Source organism: Emys orbicularis, chromosome 1 (genome assembly GCF_028017835.1).
Source record: "Emys orbicularis isolate rEmyOrb1 chromosome 1, rEmyOrb1.hap1, whole genome shotgun sequence".
Lineage (NCBI taxonomy): Eukaryota > Metazoa > Chordata > Testudines > Emydidae > Emys > Emys orbicularis.
The window spans coordinates 147,407,854-147,424,191 of record NC_088683.1 but is presented as its reverse complement, the minus strand read 5'-3'; positions in this window follow the sequence as shown (position 1 = coordinate 147,424,191).

The window sequence follows — 16,338 nt, the reverse complement described above, 5'->3', positions numbered from 1 at the left end:
CCAAAGTGGCACAAGGCTCTGGGATGCAGCTTTCTCAGCAGACATTTCTTAGTGTTGCATGGTTCAGCTGCTGAGGCCACAGGTCAGTCTCTTGCTCCTTCTGTTCATACCATTTTCCCCACTCTGCTCTTGGTGGATGTGTGGAACCTGGCAGACAGTTTGGCCTTAATGGAAACTCTCTGCACAACTTCAGAGGCAGTTACTAAGCATACATACCCAGAGATTACTATACCTCCCCACCACCACCTCTAGATGGTTCTGGGGTTGGACCCCTCTAACTAAGTGTCTTGTCCTGCTCTCTGCATATGTGTAGAGTAGAGATATGTAGGATTCAACAAAAATCCATGTCTCCTCCCCACTGCTCTCTCCCTTACATTAGACTTAAAAAGAATTGCTGCAGTATGAGCCTGTGGGTTACAGCAGCATTTACAGCTAGAGAAAAAGATAGCAGGCCTATAAGGTTCTCATTCTTCAGGGCATTTGTTTATTACCCACTGGGGTGGTGGATTGCAGTGTCTGGGTAAAGAGGGCTGAAGATGCTGACAGGACTGGTATTGGTGCTACAGGTGATTTAATTGTTTTTCTGGCTTTCATTGTTTTTCTCCCCAATCCCTGTTTTAAATGCTTCAGCACTGGGCCTTCAGATACTTCACTTGGGAAGACTACTTCCCCTCTAAGAGACCCTCAATATCAGGATTTTTTTTCTGATGTCTAGCCTGAAGTTTTTCTTTATTCATTTCATCCCATTATTCTTAAACATAATTCAGTGTCCCCGCATAAATAATTCTTTCCCCTCCTCGGGATTCACAACTTTAAACTCTTTGTACACTTTTCTCATATCTCCACTTATTCATCACTTAGCCAATCTTGCTAATTTAGTAGACCTGAAACATTTTCCACAGGAAAAGGTCTTTTTCTCAAAATCGAAACTTTCCCCGGGCAACATATCAATTTTGTTGAAATTTTATTTTGAAAAAAAAAAGAAAGAAAGAAATTAAGCTTTTCAAATGTTTGTTTCCAAGTGAATTTTCATTTAAAAATTCATTTAGCTTTATATTATATTTTAAATTTTAAAAACTTGAAACTGGAAAAAATGTTTCAGTTTTATCAAAATGTAACATTTCAAGCTACATAAAAAAAATTCCTCAAAAAAATTCATTTCATAACAAATTTTGAAATGTCTTGGTTTTGTTCTTATTCAAAACAAAGATAAATTTCAGAACATCAGGATTTCCTGCAGAATGGAAATTCCAAGTTTCAACCACCTCTAATATTTAGTTATTTTAATCTTTTCTCAGAATTTCATCCCTTTAGACCCCTGATCATTTTCATTGTTCTTCTCTGAACTCCCACTAATTTGTCAATATCTTTCCAAATTCCAGGGGTACCCAAATGAGGAACGGAAAAATATAAGGAACAATTGAAAGGATAAAAGTGCAGAGAGATCTTCAGTTCTTTACAGTCCAGGGACTATGGGTCCATCTACACTGCAGTGGGGCAGCGAATCTGAGAGTGTGGGTCAACTGACTCAGACTCACGGGGCTCACACTATGAAGCTAAAAAAGCCTCGCCAGGTTTCAGAGCCCAGGTTCCAGCCTGTATGGGAACATCCACAGTGCTATTTTTAGACCCATGACCCAGATTCAATTGATCCAGGCCTCTGAGATTGGCTGCTGCAAGGTTTTGTGTGTGTGTGTGTGTGTGTGCGCGCACGCGCGCAGAGTAGACGTATGCTATGAGTTATAAAACTTGGGTTTGTAGAATAGATAGCAAAAGGCCTGTCCTGGATGGTAAAAAATGTAAGGTAAAATGTGCCTGATCCAAAGCCCATGGATATCAATGAGAGTTTTTCCATTGACATCTATGGGCTTTTGATCAGGCTATATGAACATTAAGTGTCACAGATTGTTTAGTCTGCATTGTTGCTTAATAAATTCTGCATTTAACTAGTTGCAGCGAGATTTTGAAGTTAACCCTGTAGCCTTAGGTGGTGTCATTTTAACTGTCACAGATGTAAGCCCCTTTGCTCTGAGCTATTTGGATTGGTGTAGAACATCTCACTTCAATTTGAAAACTTCCTGTGCGGTCTGAGACGGAAAATTGCAGAGCGAATACATCTGCCTTTCTTGGGTCATGCTGTCCATCTTCTAACAGGACAGTCTGCTGGTGATACCACAATTTCTCTGCTGGGACTAGACCAAATACAGCTCAGAAAGTTCAATTCCAGCTCTCCAGCCTCTTCCTAAGGACCTACAGGTACAAACTAAGGTGTCATACCCAAATGCTTCCAGGGCTTTTAATGTGACAGTAGTAGATAAATGTACATAAATAAAATATACCTAATTCAGAAAATGGTGGCTTTATTACACCAAAAGGGATTATATAGATGTGTAACTTTGATTTTATTTCTTCTCTGTTAAAGTTCAGTACAAGCAGTAGGCATGGTGTATTTAAGAATTCATTGTTAGGGTTGTCCATGTGGCATAGTTTTCTGTTTTTAGGTCTGTGCTCTATTCATCTTTTCTGAGTTGGGTTCAAGCTAAAATCCTGAATCTGAACAACTTTCAAATTAAGGAAGTTATCTGGCTCCAGTTTTAGTTATTTTTACTTTTATATATAAAATCTCCAACACCAGCACCAGCCAAGGAAGTCTATAGATGTACCATAGCTGGAATTTAGTAAAGTATTTGATTCAGTGTCTCAAGCAAACACGCTTGGAAAAAAATCACATTAGCTAGGATATGAACATGTCATTGGTACTGAAAATTGTCTGAAGGTGTAAAAGATTATAAATAGCCGTATATTGCGTCTCCTCTTTCTGACATCAGTGTCATCCTTCTGCTGAGTGGTAGCAGATATCAGCGGCTTTGCATGTCAGTTTCCTAGTACAGGAAAAATTTGTGACCTAGAGTCTGGGTATATTCTAAGTGTAACTTGCTTAATTGACACATAAACAGCAGTCCTGGAACAGAGGTGGTCACATAGCATGCAAGCCGATCCCTCCTTCCAGTAATCTCAGTCCAACAAAAATGCCCAGTTCCCAGACAGGAACTCTGACTCAGGAATTTAAGCAGAGAGCAAACTCTCCTGCCACTCATACAGTCCCCCGCTACCCAAACCCTTGTGTAATCAAGAACACTGGTGTTTCTTCCAAGATTAAAAACTTGCTCTCATGGTAACAAAAGGAACTTGAAAGACTATGTGTAACAGCACCACCTTCCATAACAATATGAAGTGTCTAGAGGGGTATCACAGCAATCTGTTAAATCTGGGTTTATCTGTCATATTCATCAATAAGCCGTAAGGGTGGGTAAACAGCAAAGTAATTAAATACTAAATTGGAAGGGGTTGTAGACATCATTGACAACAGATAAATAATTCAAAGGTTCTTAGAGAGGCTAGAAATATTAGCAGGCAATAAAAACGTAAGATTTTAACAGGGCAAAAAGAAGTTAATGTGGCTAGAGAAAAGTCATCTGAAACACAGGAATTTAAGGAACAAAAGACGTTCCAAAATCATCACTGCCAAGAGATGTAGGGGTGAAAATGGACCAAACAATATGAGCTTGCAATAATAGATTTGTCTACAAATTGGTATCTCGTCACAAAACTGAGACCCCACACCTAGAACACTGTGTTCTGTATTCTGGGCACCTGGAGGATAGCAGAGAGATGCAGATGAATTGGCAAATACTCAGAGAAGAGGAAAAAGCAGTGATTAAAAGGAGTGATTGACAAATAGGATATGAAGAAATCTGAAAAGAACTAATTAAGTGTGTATATATAAACCAGCTTAGTTAAACAATGAGGAAGTAGTGAGTTAAAAAGGTCATGAAGCAGTTTACATGTACTGTAATCTTATAAATACTAAGGAAAGAATAAGAGAGGAAGATTAATCTGTATAGTCCAGGATTTCAATAATCTTTAATAATAAATAGTAAATACAACCTGAGGCGTCCCCTTCCCCCACACAAGGCTGTTGGCCGATGCTGAAACCCCGAGGAGGGCCCCCTCAGGAGTCTGACACCTGCCATTGGAACCCCCTGTCCCTGCTGTTGCCTGTTGCTGGAACCCTGCCAGGGCCCCACTGGCTGCCAGCTCCAGACCCCCGCAGCCCCTGGGGCTCAAGCAGAAATGTCACAGAGGTCTCTGGAAGTCACAGATTTCATGACTTCCATGACATAAATGTAGCCTTAGTGATGGGGACAGGCAGAGGATGCTCCTGGCAGTCCTTAGTCACAACTCTGCACAAAGGCAGCCATAGGGTGATGGTCATTCTCCACAAATGAGGGCAGATATGGAGTTCGCATCCTCCTGAGCTGACAAAGCAGCCTTTTTAGGCACAGAGCTGCTCTCCCCAGTCTGGGAAAAGGGGACTGAAAAGTAACACTAAACACAGTCTGCCTTTTGTCAGGATACCGCTCCTGGCTGGTAATCCAACTCAGTGGTCAAAATAAAGCAAAGATTCACAGACTGATTTTGAGGTCATGGAATATCAGAACCCTTCATAATGACCAAGACCAGAATGAAGAACACACATGCAACCAGGTTAGCAAATCCAGGATTTGACTAGTTTCCCATGTGAGAAGCCATAAAAACAAATAAATCCAGAACTTGTCAGTGCTAGCTGAACACTTGTCCATCAAAGCAATGGGAGAATCCATCCATCCATCTAGTCCAGATTTAAAAGCATTTGTCATTTCCTTTAGTAGATTTTTAACTTTACAACAGATCTCCTCATTCATTAATGTTCCCTAATAATCAGCTGAAAATGTCCTTTATGCCCATTTTCAGGTTATTACACTATCAGATCTCCTTACACAATTTCTCACCTTCATTACCATTTCAATTCTTTAAATACCTGTAGCATAACTCATGAAATCCCCAGCCACACGTTTGTTGAAGTTGCACACATTTAATTCTTTCAATCTTTCCACATAAACCAATCTCTGATCTTATTTATTCATTATTTCCTGATTTACCTTCAAATTGTTGACACCCTTTTGATACTGAGGTGCCTGCATATCTGTATGTAACAGGTGCTGTCAGAAGAAGACATATTCTGAGATTAACTCATGGCTGAGTTTTAATTGTTCCGGCTCCAGATTTTTATCCTATCTCCTCTCAAATGTCTCTTGTAAGCCCCTTAGCAACTGGATTTATCTAGTAGCAGTATCATGAAAATTCCCCAAGATGGGTTGTGCTGAAGAGTGAAAAGTTGGATTTAAAGTTTTTCATTGTTTATATAACCATAGATGGACTGGCATCAGAAGGAGGTGTTCAGATATATAGATATATATATTGAACAAAATGCCTTATGTCAACATTTCTATTCACTTCACCACCGAACAGAGCTGAGTTGCTTTGATGAATATCCCATGGATTCATCAGTTTTTCATCAAACGCCATCACTCACACTAGGCCACTAAAAAAGAGCCTAAACTTCCCACCATTATAACCCACCAGAAATGAGCGAGCAGGAAGTGACCTACACAGAACTGAAATTTCACACTCCTTCCAAGCAGCAGAGAATACAGAGACCAAAGACCATCAAGAATAAAGGTACTGTATATGACAGGCTGCTGAGTCACCACTTTCTATTTCAAACCCCTCCCCCTCTTTCACCTGCCCTGAGAGTATGTTCTGAAATAGTAAAGTTTAAAGATTCCTGTAATCTGTCACCTGCTGCCATGTTGCTGGGGCTATGATAGCTCCTTATGGGTTAGACAGGGGTGAAAGGAGGTAGCTCTCACACAGGGGTAACAACACAGAATTCTCTGTTCTAGCAGGAATTAGAAGTACCTGTTTGTTCCAAGCACTGTCAGTAGATGCCAGAGTTATTGAGTGTGTAATCAATGGCAGTTATACTGGAGCTGGTTTTCAGACCTGCCCAGGTGGGAGCTGACTCTGGGATCTAGTTGCTGCCCATATTAACTACAGTCTGACACAGATACTCAGAATACAGGCTCGCTCTGCCCATCTTTATGCTCATTTTCTTCCTGTCAGACCCATCAGTTCCAGCTCCTCCCTGGCGAATCATTGCAGTGATTCTGGGGATCTTCTGCCTGGTGTCACTGGGAGCAGTGGTGGCCTTGGTTGCCAAGTGTAAGTAATTGTAGGAGAGACACTAAGAATCTGACCTCAGCCTCTATAAATATTTTGAAGACACCATTTTGCTGATGAATCCATGTACACATATTGATAAGTGTATACACATATTGTGTATCTCAATTTGCTTGAACCCCAGCTACATAAACTAGCAACATTATGCTCACCAGATTTTTTGTTTTCTCCAAAGTTTTTATGATGCCCCCAAATCACAATATTTACATCCAGATCAGGGATTTAAACACCCCAAAGTTTAAAGTTGTTTGTATTCAATTTTTGCTTCGGCCTCTTACAAACACGGACTATTTGTGAAATGTAGATCCAAACTGAAGTTTTGAACAGCTCAAACTTGGAGAGCAAATTCTGTATCTGAGATTTTTGTTCAGCCTGTTATTATGATATGGGTCCTTTGCAAAATTTGGATGTCAGAGCTGGATTTTTAATCCCCTCCAAAGATCTACTGTTCAGATGTAGAGATTTGGTTCAGACCCATCCCTTCTAGTAAGTACAATAAAATATTTCCTTGAATATTTCTTAGTTGCTCATCATGTTTCCTGTAGTCTGCAGGCCGATGAAAGGGTCAGTCAGATCTATTCTGCTCAGTTTTGTAGTATATTTTCTTTTACTTTTTTGTGGGCTGTGTGTTTCTCTCTCACACACACACCAGGTACCATGTAATAAGATAGTTAGCAGTCATGCTATGTGCAGCAAAATACTTTAAAATCCTGAGCTCTGACAAACAATTGGAGCATCCGCTTAGTGATTGCACTATTAACTTTCAACACAGAAAAGCTCTCTATATTTCCAAGCCTAATAGCAATGGCAAGATTTGTCTCATAGGAATCCCTCTCCTGGAGATAGAAGAGATCTATATCTGAGGGCCAGAACCTTATTCACACTCTGGTTGCTTTCTGAAAGGGGTCCTCTGGTGGCATGGAGTTTCCCATACTGACTCCTAGAACCTCCTCCCTCCTGCTCCCAGCACACAGATGTGGCCATGCAGCTGGCTCCAGGATTGGGTGAACATAAAGGAGACTTAAAGCCACTTTTCCCTCCTCACTAGTCTTGTGCCAAGTTGCACAAGACTGGAGGATTTGGCCACGCAATTTTAAAATAAATTTTCCAAAATATGCAAACATAAATAAATAGAAGTTTTGAGATAAATAATACTACAAAAAAGATCAGAAATAGCAAATCCAATTCCTTCAAATGTAAAGGAAAATTCATTTGTCTCAACTGTAGCTTAATTTGAAGTAGCATAATTCATTATGCTCTCATTGTCAATTTAAGTTTTCCAGGCATCCCATCCATCAGGAAATTTCACCCACAAGCAACTGGTTACACACCCCAGCCAAGAAACATACAAGGAAACTGGAGGTAAGTAGTCTGGTGGGTTCTGCATTGTCTCCCCTGGGTAGCTTCCTATTTGTTGATTTTAAAATGATGCAAATATTGCATAAAATCATCAATGTATCCAATAACATTTCAGTTTATAATAACAGAGCCAAATGTAACAAAATCAAAATGTTGAATGACCAGTTTGAGGAAGTTGTAAAAGCACCTGGGCGCAGCCATGATTGGAATGAACAGGACTAGAGCACATCTGTTGCTTATGTACCCAATGTGTCCCTAATAGCTCAAGCAGGAATTAATGTGGGGTAAAATCTGTAAATTTCATTGAAAATCAGTGGCACTTAGGGCCAGATTTTTAAAGGTATTTAGGTGCCTAAAATGCACTAAGTTGCTTCTGAAAATTTTGTCTGTGATCCTTGTCACATTTACTCTGTTCTGTTAGGCCCTAGGGAAAGAGGACATGCAGAGAACATTGGGTCCTCTAGTGTTCTGATATTATGCACAATGATAATGTCATATTATTAATTCAGTAGGAGGGATTCACTTTAACTGGAACATCAGCCTATAGCCGCTGGAAACACCACAGCAGGGAAAGAGCAAGTAAAGTTGAAGTTACTGTAAATAGACATCCCAGGATATAACCTGTCATTTAAACACAATGTTTCATTTACTGGTGATCTGATGGGAAATGGTGAGTAATCCAACGTGAACTGGGTGAAAAACTAGGTGTCATTTCCAACACAGATGCTATGAGAGGTACAGTATCAGCAGGCCAGAAATAATACATGTGGACTTTGAGGTGGTTTGTATGGTCAGCCGATAATACGCTCCCACATAGAGAAAGGCAACATGACTCAGTAGATAAACCAAACATATACTGTATCTGGAATAGGAATCATAGCCTTCAGTTCAGAAATCACAGGCCTCTGTCACTTGATCAGTGCTTAATTTGTGCCAGGGCTGAGCCCCAGTACCTCTAGGCTTGGCAGCTCATAGCCCCAGCACCTAATTGCTTGAGCCCTCACACCTTTTTCATTACAAATTAAACACTGCACTTGAACTTATAGTGTATTTTCAGGCCTCCAGTCACTAGGGCATGAGACAAATAGTTGAGTAGGCTTCATTCTATACACTAGAGCAACAGTGAGGCACATGCCAAGTCAGTACATTACCAGATTCAATCTCTACCTACATCACAGCCATCAACACAGAAACATGTGGAGTGTATAAATGTGGTTTTTTTTCTTCAAGGACATAAATTCAGCCCTTGCCCAGAGGACTGGAGGCAACATGGAAATTCCTGTTACCTCTGTTCTACAAACTGGATGACTTGGCAAAGGAGTAAAGATTACTGCACTTCTTTGGGCTCCAACCTCCTTAAAATTGACAGCAAGGAAGAATGGGTAATTTATTTCCCTTCAGTTCCCAGTACTATCCTTAGCATTTCCGGATGGGTCTACAAAACAGTTTTTTTTTTTTTTGCCACAACCCTCTTCCCAAATGCAGCTCATTCCTGTCCATCACCAACACACTGTAATGCATGTGGCAGCCTCAGAATTTGGGAAGGAATTATGAGAAGACAATTGGGGGGCACTCCCAAATGTAACTATACCTAGAATGTGTGTGTGTGTGTGTGTGTGTGTAGACCAATAGGTCCTTCCCACACCAAACGTCCTGAAAAAGTGTAGCCCAATAATTTGTTCCTTTCACCCAATCAATCTGTATACTGGTACTGTGTATCCTTTCAAATTTCTTTGCATGGAAAAGGGATGATAATAACAAAACTAAAGACACATCCCTTATCTCAGGGGTTTCATACTACAATCAAACGTGTCATGAAACACTTCATCTAGAAGGAACCCAAAAACCCACTTTCCTGCAATTTAAAGTACATTTACCTGGCCCCTCAGAGAGTTTCCCCTTTTTATCAGATTTAACAAACGTAGCTTTTAAAGTTCAACAATGAAGTTTCTTCAGGAGACATATTATCCCATTACAATTTCTGTTAAGTCTTTAGGTGACATTTCACTCCATTTCTCTGTTGACCTTAAGACTGCCATTATTCCATGAGCTTTTCTCCCACTGTGGTGAAATATATTGAACACCTGTTTATAACAAGACATTGGACATATTTTAGAGGAAAGTGTGAATAGACATTCTAGTCCCCATGAAAAGTGTTGAAAGAAATATGATGGGGATGGTTTACTTCCCTAGGGTTTAGGGCTCTTCACTGCCATACAAGACGGTTTGGTTATATTCCCTATTCTAGTCTCTTGCACTCCAGGTCTGGTATCAGCTGGGCATCCTAGAGGAACGGGCCATTGATCTCCAGAGAAGTAGGTGTCTCACATTGCTCAACAACACCTCCTATGGATGACTATGAAGCAGCAGTGACAGGCTCTCAAGAGAATCCCATCCAGTCTCCTAAGCTGGAAGGATGGTGTCTGTGAACTGGCCCTGGAAGTAAATGAGCTCTAGCCAGAACTCCCCAGCCACAGTCCCTTCCCTGCAGTCTATTCATTGATAAGATGGCAGAATATTTTGTATTGTTATTAAATGATTTGATTTTCTTTCCATGCAGGATTTCATAAATTCAAAAACACATTCTTATCACTGGATCGGACTATCCCATAATGCAGTTTATGATTCCTGGGTGTGGGAGGATGGCACAGCTCCTTCCAGTGACCTGTAAGTGCTGCCCAGTGGTAGAAACTATTCAGTTCCGTTCATCTACTTGTACATTTCTGACATATGATGGATCAGGCCCATTGCAAAGCATCCTACACAGATACAACTCCAGTGATATTCAGTTGTTCTCCATACTTCTCTCCCTCTAATTCATTATTACTGTGGGGATTTTGAATAATATTAGAATATCTGTTTCCTTGGAGCTTCTTATTTATTACGTTCCCTAAGGGATGGGAAGGATCTGATGAGAAACAGTTAAATGAAAAAGAGTCCCATTCAATGACATCATGTAATGGCAGAAAGCTGAAAAGTGACAATTTTAAGTGCTTATATACAAATGCTAGAAGTCCAAATAATAAGATGGGTGAACTAGAGTGCCTCATATTAAATGAGGATATTGATATAATAGGCATCACAGAAACTTGGTGGAATGAGGATAATCAATCCGACACAGTAATACCAGGGTACAAAATATATCGGCAGGACAGAACAGGTTGTGCTGGTGCGGGAGTGGCACTATATGTGAAAGAAAGCGTAGGACCAAATGAAGTAAAAATCTTAAATGAACCAAACTGTACCACAGAATCTTTATAGATAATAATTCCATGCTTCAATAATAAGAATATAGCAGTAGGGATATATTACTGACCACCTGACCAGGATGGTTATAGTGATTGGAAATGCTCAGGGAGATTAGAGAGGCTATAAAAATAAAAAAACTCAATAATAATTTCAACCATCCCCATACAGACTGGGTACATGTCCCCTCAGGACAGGATGCAGAGATAAAGTTTCTTGACACCTTAAATGACTGCTTCTTGGAGCAGCTAGTCTTGGAACCCACAAGCAGAGAGGCAATTCTTAATTTAGTCCTAAGTGAAGCACAGGATCTGGTACAAGAGGTGAATATAGCTGGACCACTTGGTAATAGTGACCATCATATAATTAAATTTAACATCCCTGTGGTGGGGAAGACACCACAACAGCCCAATGTGGTAGCATTTAATTTCAGAAAGGGGAACTACACAAAAATGAGGGGGTTAGTTAAACAGAAATTAAAAGGCACAGCGCCAAAAGTGAAATCCCTGAAAGCTGCATGGAAACTTTTTAAAGACACCATATTAGAGGCTCAACTTAAATGTATACTCCAAATTAGAAAACATAGTAAGAGAACCAAAAAAGTGACACCATGGCTACACAACACAGTAAAAGAAGCAGCAAGAGTCAAAATGTCATCCTTTAAAAAGTGGAAGTTAAATCCTCGTGAGGAAAATAGACAGGAGCATAAACTCTGGAAAGTGAAGTGTAAAAATATAATTAGGAAGGTCAAAAAAGAATTTGAAGAACAGCTAGCCAAAGACTCAAAAAGTAATAGCAATACTATTACTAATAAGGGGGGACATGATAGAGGTATATAAAATCATGAGTGATGTTGAGAAAGTGGATAAGGAAAAGTTATTTACTTATTCCCATAATACAAGAACTAGGGGTCACCAAAAGAAATTAATAGGCAGCAGGTTTAAAACAAATAAAAGGAAGTTCTTCTTCACGCAGCGCACAGTCAACTTGTGGAACTCCTTACCTGAGGAGGTTGTGAAGGCTAGGACTATAACAATGTTTAAAAGGGGACTGGATAAATTCATGGTGGCTAAGTCCATAAATGGCTATTAGCCAGGATGGGTAAGAATGGTGTCCCTAGCCTCTGTTCGTCAGAGGATGGAGATGGATGGCAGGAGAGAGATCACTTGATCATTGCCTGTAAGGTTCACTCCCTCTGGGGCACCTGGCATTGGCCACTGTCGGTAGACAGATACTGGGCTAGATGGACCTTTGGTCTGACCCAGTACGGCCTTTCTTATGTTCTTATGAGGAGTGGAGGGTTATTGCCTTGATGGATCAGTTCAGGCAGGGCATCAGTCCAGCGAGGGTGTGACTGGTGATGTGAAGGAAAGTGTGAAGACTGGACAAACGGGGTTCACACTAGCATCTTTGCTGTAGAGGAGGGGCTGAGGAGAAACAACATGATAAAAGACAAGAGATGATGAGTATAGAAGGACAGAACTGGTCTGATTCTCCATCACTTGAACTCTTTAAATAAAGACTGGATATCTTTTTAAAAAAAAAAATATGCTTTAGCTCCAACAGAAATTAGGGCTTAATGCAGAAATTACTGGGAGAGATTCTTTGGTCTGTGATATGCAGGAAGTCAGACTAAAAGATTGCAATAGTCCCATCTGGCCTTAATATGTGTAAATGTCTGAGTTGCTACAGATCTTAAAGTTTAGGATAAGAATCTTGAATTTTATGCAGTGGAAAAGGGGACCCAAAGCTGGGGTTCAAAGAAGGGTTGACATGGTTAGAAGAACGGGCAAGGAAGATGCCCTTAGCATTACGGTTATTTTCAGCAGTCACTGCATCATAAATCTCTCTCTCCAGGTCCATGTTAAACAACTTGTTGGTACATTTCTATCACTCAGACTCTATCACTTTCATACCGTAGTCTGGCAGTTGAGCTAAGTCTTTCTACATTAGGAACCTGAAAATCTTGAAATGTTCTTCTTAGCTCCTTCCTTCTTCCCTGGACATTTCTTAGCAGTTTGAAAACTGACATCAGATACATTTCTTCTTTTCTTTTAATTTAAAAAATAATATATGCCCTAGTCTAAGGGAATATGAACAAGTGTGGCTCTCAAGAATTGTCTTCTTCTAATTCTTTCTTAAGCGCTCTATTCTCCACCTGTTTTATTCCTCGTCACTTTCATGATTATGAAGTCTATGGAGATGGCACCTGCATCACTTATGACATCAGTAGTCTTAGGATTTGGAGGCAGTTATTTGACTTATCTCTTTGAGATCATGGGACAAAATCCTAGACAACCTCCAAAATTACATGATATTCAAATAATTACAGTGAGAATTTTATTATAACCAAATTAAAGAAAATAGGGACAACTAGACTTTCAAGTTACTGTATTAGGTCTCGTCGGTGTCATTAGAGCCCATATAGATGAAAGTCTCCTTTCTCTGAGCACCTTGTGTAGGGACAGCCCATCGCAGCTTGAGCACTACCTGTGCCATTTCATCTGGATCATCACAAAGCAAATAGTTCTTCCTCTCCTCACAAATTGCACTGTCTAACAGGACAGTCAGTGCTATAAGACTGGCTTTCTTTCTCCCTTGAGGATCTGAATGCAGGATGATAACTGATACAACACTTCAAATCAGATACCAGAATTCCAGCGTGGGGACTACAAGATGCAAAAGTAACACCAATGCCAAACACTCCCATTGTTTCCATGCTTAGAAAACATAAATACCATTGATGGGTTTTCTCCTCTTGAACACAGGTGTCAAGTAAGGAAAAAGGGCTTTTAAAGAGGAATGGTGAACTAAAGCTGGGGTGGACCGCAAATTAGATAGGAGCCTATTGTGCTACAGGCAACAAAAAAGCTAATTTGGTTTAAGCTCCACATATATCAGTCAACAGTGTTATGCCATGGCAAAAAAGGTAAATGTCATTCCGGGGTGTATTCACGAGATTGTCATATATATGGCACAGGACATTATTTCATTTGATGATAAACTTTTGCATGAGCCATCACAGTAATGTTGTATGTATCAGATAGAGGCATAAACCAAAATACTAGATTCAAACTCACCCAAACTTTATGGAGTAGGGGGTTTCAGAATCCAGTCCCAAATATGAATCTAAATTTTCCTGGAGAGTTGAAGGGCTTAAGTTTGCCAAAATACTGGTGAATCTACAGTACCACCAACCCACACATCAACCCACACAACACAGCAAGATCTGTAAGAGCAGTGATTCCCTCCAGTTCACAACTTATAGCAGCAGTGCTGCCAATAGTCTCCATAGCTTCTCTAGAATCTGCAGGAATGGAGCCTTTCGCCTGCACATCTCTTTATCCAAGCTTGCTTTACAAGGCCAGCTCTGAAAGGGGCACTTGAAGAGTCTTTGCCTAACACAACAGGCCTTGTAATCCATATTCTGAGTCTAAGAAGTTGTTTATATTGTCTCAGGATACCGATGCAATTGTTGGTGCATGGGATCATTGTGTAGGGAATAGAATGATTGTCTCCAGTATTCTATACCTAATCAGGAATTGGTAAATCATGTCTTTTCTTCTGGCCTCTGTCTGAATATCAAGAAAGGCTAATTCAGTTCAGCTTCCGTATAATTAAGATTAAGATATTCTAATTTTGTGGACACCTTTGTTATGGATGGAGTTTTAAATATACAATAAATCGAAACATTTGCAAAATTGGGTGGATAAGGTTCTCTTGTGATTTCTGCTTGTGCTATGGCAGAGTGAAGGTTGTTAGCCAGCCTTAACTGTGTTTTTTACTATCTGGCTTCCTTTTACAGTACGCTATTTCTGACTTGTTGGGTTTCCATTTTTTATTTCCTATGCACACACTCCTGGCAATAGATAATGAGATAGTCAACAGTCATGCATGTGCTGTACAGAAAATAAGTGCTGGGAAACATGCAGATTGCATTATAATTTTTAGGCACCATGAAATCCTATCTGCCTCCAAACCTAGAATTAATGGCAAACCCTTTCACAGAAATATTCTTAATGGAGATGGACTGTAGAGCCTGGATTCAGATGTAAATGTTCTCAAAGTTCATGGGTGTTTGATTCTTGGATTTTGGTTCCAGCCGCTATAGGGACAGGAACAGGGCAACTAAAGCTGTGGTGGACAGCAAATTAGATAGGAGCCTATTGTGCTACAGGCAAGTCACAAAGATCATATCTAAACTTTCCAACTGGGAGTGTTTGGATCTGGAGTTGTGGTTTGGGCTCATTTATAATCCTTACAAACCTAGAAGCTGGCTTTTACTGTCCTGTGCTCATGACAGACATTCAGTTTATTTAACCTGGGAGCTATTAATTAGAGGAAATTCTAAAATACATTTTTCTGTGTATATTCAGGGAATCAGGTTTTCAATATGCACATTTAAAAAAGAAATTTCACAAAATATGCAAATGAGCCACAAATGGTTAATTAAGTATTTCAATCGTATTTTAACACCACAAAAAGAATTGCAAATATCAAGATTCGATCTCTGTTGACTTCAATTGCACAGAAAATGGATTTGTCAAACTGCAACTTCATTGTAAAAGGTATAATTCACTGTGCTATCATCCATCAGGAAACTTCACCCAGGAGCAACTGACTAACATCCCATGTCAAGAAACTGGAAGTACACAGTTTTGGGGATCAGTTAACCACTTTGTGAAGAAAGCTTCATATTTGTTGATTACAAAATGAACCATAAATTACATCTAATTACCACCACATCCATTGATAATGATAATAACAGAGCTGAATACTACTAAATACAAATACTGACTGAGCCATTTGGGAAGGTAGTATTGGTTACAGTCACGTCTGAAAAAGAAAGAAAAGAACAGGATTATTTTTAGATGAACACTTGAGCAGGTTGAATTCTATCTGACAAAGGTCACTGGGACATATGGACAAGTCAATACATGACAAGACCCCATCTCCAATTGCAAACGCACACATCAACCCAGAAATAAGATGCATCTTTAAATTTGTTTTCTTTTCAAGGATTTAAATGAAGCCCTTGCTCAGAGAACTGGAAGCAGCATGAAGAGTCCTGTTACCACTTTTATATTAAATGGAAAATTTGGCCAGGGACTATAGATTATTGTACTTCTTTGGGCTCCAAACTCCTTAAAATCGAGAATAAGGAAGAACTTGTAATTTCTTTCCTTCAATTCCCAGAACCAGCCTCGGCATTTTTGGGTGGGGCTGCAAAACAATGTTTTGCCACAACTGTGTTCTCAAATGTAACCGATTCCTGTCCATCATGATCACACCACTGTGCAAAGGACCAGTCTAAGTAATTTGGGGGAGTTAGTGAAATTATCTGTGAGATACACCCAAACTTAGCTAACTTACTTATGTAAAACATATTATTATAACTCTGGAAATCCTTGATATCCATATAAATATCATCTCCCAATCTTCCTATGTTCTTGGCCTCAATGACTTGTTGTGGTAATGAGTTCCACCATCTAATTACACAGTGTGTGGGAAAGTATTTCCTTTTAGCAGTTCTGAGTTTGCCAGTTTTTAATGTCATTGAATGTCCCCTTGTTCTTCTGTTATGAAACAGGGACAATAGAAGTTTCCAGT